Below are 7500 nucleotides of genomic sequence, written 5' to 3'. Positions count from 1 at the left end.
TTTTATTACCTCTCCATTACTGTTGAGCACTATTCTGGATTTATCAGTATGGAACTCACCTGAAGTTATATATATATATATATATATATATATATATATATATATATATATATATATTTTTAAGAATAAATGTTTTTTGAAAGAAAATTTGCCCTGAGCGGGATTTGAACCCACGTCCCCCCATTACTAGTCGGGTGTAATCACCACTACACCACCAGGACAACCATGCTGGCAACACAGCCATCGAAGAGGTGATTGCCAGCATGGTTGTCCTGGTGGTGTAGTGGTGATTACACCCGACTAGTAATGGGGGGACGTGGGTTCAAATCCCGCTCAGGGCAAATTTTCTTTCAAAAAACATTTATTCTTAAAAATTGATTATTTGGGGTGTGCATTGTCAGGGTTTCTCTCCTACACTTTCTCTAAAATTAAAATTAGCCTGTATCCTTCTAGGATCCTTCCTTGTCATCCGCTAAGTTGACTACGGTCGTGCATCATTAACTTGATCCTTAGTTGGGTTTCAAGCGAAGTTATAGGCTCCCCTACCTTGTCACCTTGAAAGAAAGTTTCCCGGGAGGCCCACGCCTTAACCACGTAAATCACCTCTTCGATGGCTGTGTTGCCAGCATGGTTGTCCTGGTGGTGTAGTGGTGATTACACCCGACTAGTAATGGGGGGACGTGGGTTCAAATCCCGCTCAGGGCAAATTTTCTTTCAAAAAACATTTATTCTTAAAAATTGATTATTTGGGGTGTGCATTGTCAGGGTTTCTCTCCTACACTTTCTCTATATATATATATATATATATATATATATATATATATATATATATATATATATATATATATATATAGTTTCATGGCCTTCTCGTAGCTAGCCGTCTTCCTCATTCTTGCTTAGGCTCCCTATTTAGATTACTGTATGCCAGTTTGCCTCCTTTCGGTTACTACTTGGCCACTCACTCCCACGTTTTAGCAATCAGAGCGTGCGAAAAGCTCTATTCACTTGCGACCATGTTTTTGTCTGTGAACAAAGTTGTTTTTTTCAGGCATTGAGCTCCATTCTTATTCAAAGATATCCTTGAATAATTACCCACTAGCGAAATGATTCCAGTCAAAGAAACCTATTTTTTGGTATCCAGTTGGTCGGAAGTGACTGACATTTTTCTAATTACCTCACAGTTAGCAGAGCAAAACGCACCAGATGTTGTATATGTTGTCGTCGTATATTTTAGGGATTAAATTTTTTTTTTAAATTAAAAGTTCTCTTAGGGTGTTCAGCCTCAAAAGGTCCACAGCGGAAGCTTTAGCGGTACCTTTTAGGGTATTGAGCCGAAAAATTATGGCAGGAGACATTTGACAATTTTTAATTTTGTCTAATTAAAACCCATAATTTGGTACCTCTTAGGGGTGAAAAAAATTCATGCACACCCACAAGACAGGATCTACCTACCTCTTAGGGGTTCCTTTCAATATTTCCGACGGGCACCCCCCGTCCTTTCTATATGGGAGTGCCCCACCCCACGGAAAAAAATAACTTGCCGGTACTCGAACACGGAGCCTCCAGATCGATAGTACTGTGTTTTCACCTCTACACTCCTTGCATACGGCGGGAGCTACTGAAATTTAAACTGACCAATCAGAATTCAGCGAGCGGGAAAAACTGTGCTATCCTTGTGCTATCGACGTCACGCCAATTGTTTACGTTCTGTGGTTAGATCGGTGGACATTCGCTTAGCCTTCTCTTGTGACGCTCTTGACCGTTGCTTCTTTGAAAATGACACATTGTTCTGACAATCAATTTGCCAATCCACTTTATCCAGTTTATGACATGGGCTAGCATGTGATTAACAACCAGGATCGCTTTTTGAACTTTATTCTGTTAAAGAAGAAGACGTTGCTGAGTGAACATTTTTACGACGAAATCCCTTCGTTTGTTCAGCACTTTGATGTCCGATAACTGAGCCGCTCTAACGAGTGTTGGGTCAATCACATTTGGTCGTCTGACCTTATGAAGTTCTTTCAGCTCTTGTTTGTGTGTGTCCATCATGACCAAACTTCAGGTGAATAGTGAGGGGAAAAATTTTTCGTTCATCTGCTGTGCCAAACAACAAACAATCCTGTTAGGTGTTCCACGTGCTTGGCAAGTTTTGCACGACCATCGTCTATCAGATCTGGAGTGGAGTTTTCTTTCAGTGATTACAACTTGCTATCGTTCTACAAACATCCACGTAGCATGCAGCACCTTTAAGTGACTCGAGGGTCCTGTTTTGCTGTTTCAAAGGGAGTCGTGCATTCTTGAGCAGTTAATTTGTTTGTTCTTCAGTGCTTGTATTTTTTCGTTTGTTCCTGGTGGCGCAAAGTAACTTTGATGATTTGAAAGGACTTGAATCCTTAATTGAATTGGCGATTTTTTTTTATTAAGGAACCAACAAGTGAATGGTACACTAAACTAGGAGAAACTGTTGGTTGAATGGACAATAATTGTAGCCATAATTATCTACCCAGTTTAAGTACTAAGCTCAACAAGTTGTTTGGCTCCACAAGTTTCAGTTTCAGGCCAGGTACCCGAATTCACCAATTCACTTACTACCATTGTTATTTGGAAATTGAATAGCTCCTTGATCACCTGGTTGCTTGAGAAGAAACTTGATGTGTTTGTTCTCTACATTGGTGAATGCAGCCACTAACTGTCCATTGTGGATAAACTCCAGACCAACTCTTCTTTCAATTTATTCTTTGTTCTTTGCAGGGCATCAACAATGGTTTCCCTTGTAAAATATTAATTTAAAGGGCTTGTTAAAGCTGTTTCCCATTTCATAGGGCACTGTGTTTTGCCAGATTCACTTTCAAACTTATCATGGAAATGTAAATCAATACCAGTGAAAAGTCAGTCCCTTGAATTGTTGATAGAAAATTAATTTAAATGCATATTGAACCATCAGTTGAGGAATATTTTTTTTCATTCCCACTTTGTGAACCTAACGTACATTGCTGCAGTTTGTTTATTGCTTGGTCATTCAATGTCTTGATCACATCAAATTATTTAATTTTTGGGTATTGTGTCAGACCTCCATAGAGACACTATCTTTATCTAAAAACTTAACTGGTTGCTTTTTGGAGCCCTTTTGTGGCATATTTAGATAGGCAGGAAATGTTTCACATATTATGGTAAATAGTTCTGCTTGGTTTTAAGGAATATCATGCAGCCAAATCTAATTGAATATGAGACTAAAATATGCTGTTTCACATTTTGTGAATTTAAAGGCTATTAATATTGTTTGCGCTTCTTTTAAAAGGCTTAAGGTTGGCGTTCAAAAGTGTTCCTTCAGTAATCTTATTCTGTAAAGATTACCTTGGGAGAATTGGATTAAGGCCAGTTTTTTCTTCTAGCTTCTTTCCCCAGTGCCCTCTGAGAATGGAGTTGATTTGGTTTTGCCCAATGTTGAAAGATGAAACAATGCCTAAACCAGCTGCAGGGAATACTTCATGGTGCTTTTTTACAAACATGGGCATGAGGGTGCTCGTAAGCATCTGAGCATTGTTTCGCATGCTATTAAAGTGTTATTATAAATAATTTATTTCTCTAAGAGAGTCTTCTTTTCGTGTCAGCCATTCAAAAATTGTTGGAATCGCTTCTTTGAGCTGTTGGATGAAAGAGGCAGAAAATTTGATGAGGCCCTCCTGTGGGGAGGGGTCCTTGTTCCCTTTAAATATTTGTTTGTGTTTCCTTGTACCCCAAATTACTTTCAAACTTGTTCCCAAATTTGTGATCCCTAAAAATTTAAATTGGTTTCTTCCCTTGTTCCCTAAAATATTTTGATATTGTCACTCTGTTCCCCACTTCAAATTAGCCATGTTCTCTTCTTCCCCAAAACCCCTGGGAGTGCCTCTTTGATGTTGATTCTCTTATTGGCCTCATAGTAATTCACTGTAGAATTGCAAGACACAGCAAGTTCTTATTTGGGAGTGAGGGAAAAGTTTTGAATGAATTTTCGCACAATACAAGAAGCACAATTTTGACTGCCCCTTCAGGTCTATTCTAAATCTTGCTCTTTTCGGACATGAATCAGCTTGTTTGCACCTTTCTGGCGACCTGCGGGAGGGCAAGCTCTAGAAGCTCTTCCTTAGTGAGCCTTCGCTGAAAAACTTTCCAAGTCTGGCTTTCCCGTGTTAGGGGCCGAGGTTTTTGTGCAATAGTCTTCAGCGACTTCCTTGCAGCTTATAAACGGTGTTCCTTTGAGCAATGGTCAGTAAAAGTGTTGTAGTGCGTATACAAATTTTCGCTGCTTAAAAACGTATATTTACACGAAACAAATATCAACTTGGCAATTTTCCTTTCCCGATACTCCATTTAAAATTCACGTGAGCGTTATTGATAAAGGGCCAGAAAACCATTTAATGGCAATTTTTTTGTCAACAAACATGGGTTGTCGGCGAGCAGAATTCGAACGTAAGCTGTTGTGCTTTGGCTGTTATTTGTGTTTTTTCTAACTATTCTAAGACGAATTCAGGCTGATATTTTCTAATCAAGTGTAAGAAGACGGCAAAACCGTATTGATAATGTATTTATTTGTGTTAACTTCGCGAATAAAGACTTTGGTCGCATCTTTTCGACGGGTAGATCGACAGCAATCCCATTTACCCAAAACCGAAATGTACTGTTTCCGGTGAAAGAGCAAATGATTGACAGGATAGCACGGTTTTGACTGCCGCGCGCACTGCGGGCGCGGGTTCCGTATGCAAGGCTACAACGACAAACAGCAACGCAGTTCTATTCATTATTTACTTTTCTATAACAACTCGATCGATATCCATGTATAGAGCGAGTTTCAATCGAGTGTCGTAAAACCAAAGCCAAAGTTATTACTTTGGCCAATCAAAAAGGACGGAGACAATCCAGTAAACCAATCAAAACTCGAAGTAATTACACGTAGTCGACACAAAGCGCGGGAAAATGTGCACGCGCGAGCCACGATTAGTTTTGGTTTCACTTCTGATTGGTTGAAAAAGTGGAGCGAGAACTCTGAACCAATCACTGAGTGAAGAACTGCAAAACCAAAGCAATTTGCTAATTACTTTCGACACTCAATAGACCACTTTCGATATATTAAAATTCAGTCCTAAACAAAAGGCATCATCTCGAGGCTCTGGGGAATAAATATAAGGATTTGTATGAGTTTATTCCCCAGAGCCTCGAGATGATGTCTTTTGTTTAGGACTGAATTTTAATATATCGAAAGTGGGCTATTGAAAACCGCTCTAATAGCAAAAACCTATCCTAACTCGTTGCTGACCCTAATTCTTCCCTAGGCTTAATTTAGGCTCCAAAAAAAGTTTTTTCAGTTCATCTGAGTGCGTATTCAACCTAGGTAAAAACGAATTCAACCTGTAACGGGTTTTGACCGGCAACAAATATACTAACAAAATAATTAACGATTTTCTGGCTCTCCTATAGGTGCGAAACCTTTTCTGGTGTCTGGTGTTTGTTCGCTTTTTTGGCCTTGACCCTGCACACTGAACCCGACAAAAACACGCTTTTTTCTGCAGGATAACCAATCGAAAGCTTCGACTAATTTATTCGAAATTAACTTGCGAATCAAAAACAAAAGATTGTGCAGGGTCACGGTCGGTTCAACATCTAATTGCGACTGTATTGTTCCTGCTTTTGAAATTCCCAGGGTTTCGTAACCAGTCCCTAGATTAACTATGGTATAATGTAATCCGACATTGGATTTGACCGACAACAGATATTCGTGTTGACGTAACAATCGACCCCTTTCGTGGCACTGATTGGAATGAATGCTGAGTATATACCACACAAAATGAATAACTAACAGACCAAATAACTACCCACAAACAAAATGATTCCAATCAACGGAACCCAGTTGGTCGGAAGTGACTGATATTTTTCTAATCACCTCACAGTTAGTAGAGCAAAACGCACCAGCCCATGTGTTGTATATGTTGTCGGTCAAATCCGATCTCAGGTTGAATCAACCTACTAGGTTGAATATGCACTCCAATTACTTGGTTTAAAGCAGCTATAAACCCCCAAAAAGGACTTAAAACACCTATACCTACCTTCCCTCAAGCTCTGCCTTACGCATCTCAACACATCTTCTTAATGTTTCGTATCATCTTATCGGTTTCTGTGTATTATTTAGTCTCAACATCACAACAAAATAAGGAAACCTTCACTTTACTTAGCGTACGCGAAAACGGACCCTCCAGACCTAGAATACTAATGTTTTCACCACTAAACTACAACGATCAACAGCAACACGGTTCTTTTCGTTATTTACTTTTCTATAACAAGTCAATTGATAGTCATGTATAATAACAAAAACGTAACTAGTTGATGACCCTGATTCTTCTCTAGGCTTAATTTAGGCTCCATTTTTTTTTTTCCTGAAACGGATTTTGACCGGCAACAAATATAGTACTAACAAAATAAATAACGATTTTCTGGCTCACCTATAGCTGCGAAACCTTTTCTGGTGTCTTTGTGACGTAGTGGCGTCAATGTTGTTTTTCGTGAAGACAACATGTAACGTCATGATTATCGCTATGAGCCTGGATGCGAAAAGTGTTTTGGAGCACTTCGCTAAAAAATATCAACTTCATTTTCGAAATCGGTAACATTTTGTCTAGTAAAATTGATAGAAGCTTGCGGGCGATAAAAGCTATGACCAAATAAACTAAAACCTTTTTCGTTTGCTATATAGCGCATTTTGACGTTTTCAACGATATAGATCCAATATTTTTGACATTATAGACAAATGCATATAAAGAATCAATATCTTAACTCCCATTATGTCTTTTATCGAAACGTTGCCTCATTTTTTTTATTTGTTCAGTCTTATCTTTACTGAAAAATTATTTGTTTTAGTTAGGAAAACCTTTATTTCAACAATTCATTCAAGAAGTTAGTGTTATTTAAGTAAAGTTAAACAGTCACCAGCGCCTATAGCGGAGAATCAATCAAATCTGGGTGGTCATACAAGCTTGGGCTAAGGCAAGCCATACACCGATGTGTTATTGGCTGGAAAATATGAAATAACGCGCGTGATTAGTATCAGTACAGGTATCAATGGGATAAGATTGACCCATTATATCTCTTAGGCAAGCACGGTAACTTATCTTTTTTGTTGTAGTTCTCAAAACAGGGATTACCTGTGAGGGAAAATTCAGGGAAAGTCTTCAAGAAATCGTTCGACAACTTTTTTTTCGGAGGAATCATGCACATTAAAGCTAGCCCGAGAGCTTTTTAGGCCTAATCTAATCACCATTATCAAATGCAAATTATTGTAAGTTAGGTTATATTATATAATGGATAGAGAGTGGGAAAATACATTAGAATAAATGAGGAGGGGATAAACAAAAGAATGAACAACATTTTAATAAACAGTTTCGTTGGAATGGAGAAATTTTAAGTGTTCAGCGTCGGTCTCATTTTCCCTTATTAAAAGCATCTCTAGCTTAAATAAGGCACTCAAAC

The 7500-nt window shown here is 38.6% G+C and overlaps 1 long non-coding RNA gene across 1 annotated transcript in view; it reads right to left on the bottom strand.

Annotated features, from left to right (window-relative positions):
* LOC138021825 (uncharacterized) overlaps window positions 1–6724 on the bottom strand; it is a 39227-nt gene extending 32503 nt beyond the window's left edge. Inside the window, exon 1 of the long non-coding RNA XR_011126456.1 lies at window positions 6477–6724. This is a non-coding gene — a long non-coding RNA (uncharacterized lncRNA). The remainder of the gene's footprint in view (window positions 1–6476) is intronic.
* Window positions 6725–7500: the final 776 nt, after the last annotated feature.

The sequence above is a fragment of the Montipora capricornis genome, chromosome 10, assembly GCF_036669925.1.
Source record: "Montipora capricornis isolate CH-2021 chromosome 10, ASM3666992v2, whole genome shotgun sequence".
Classification (NCBI taxonomy): Eukaryota; Metazoa; Cnidaria; class Anthozoa; order Scleractinia; family Acroporidae; genus Montipora; species Montipora capricornis.
This window is presented reverse-complemented; position numbering and strand designations above follow the sequence as displayed.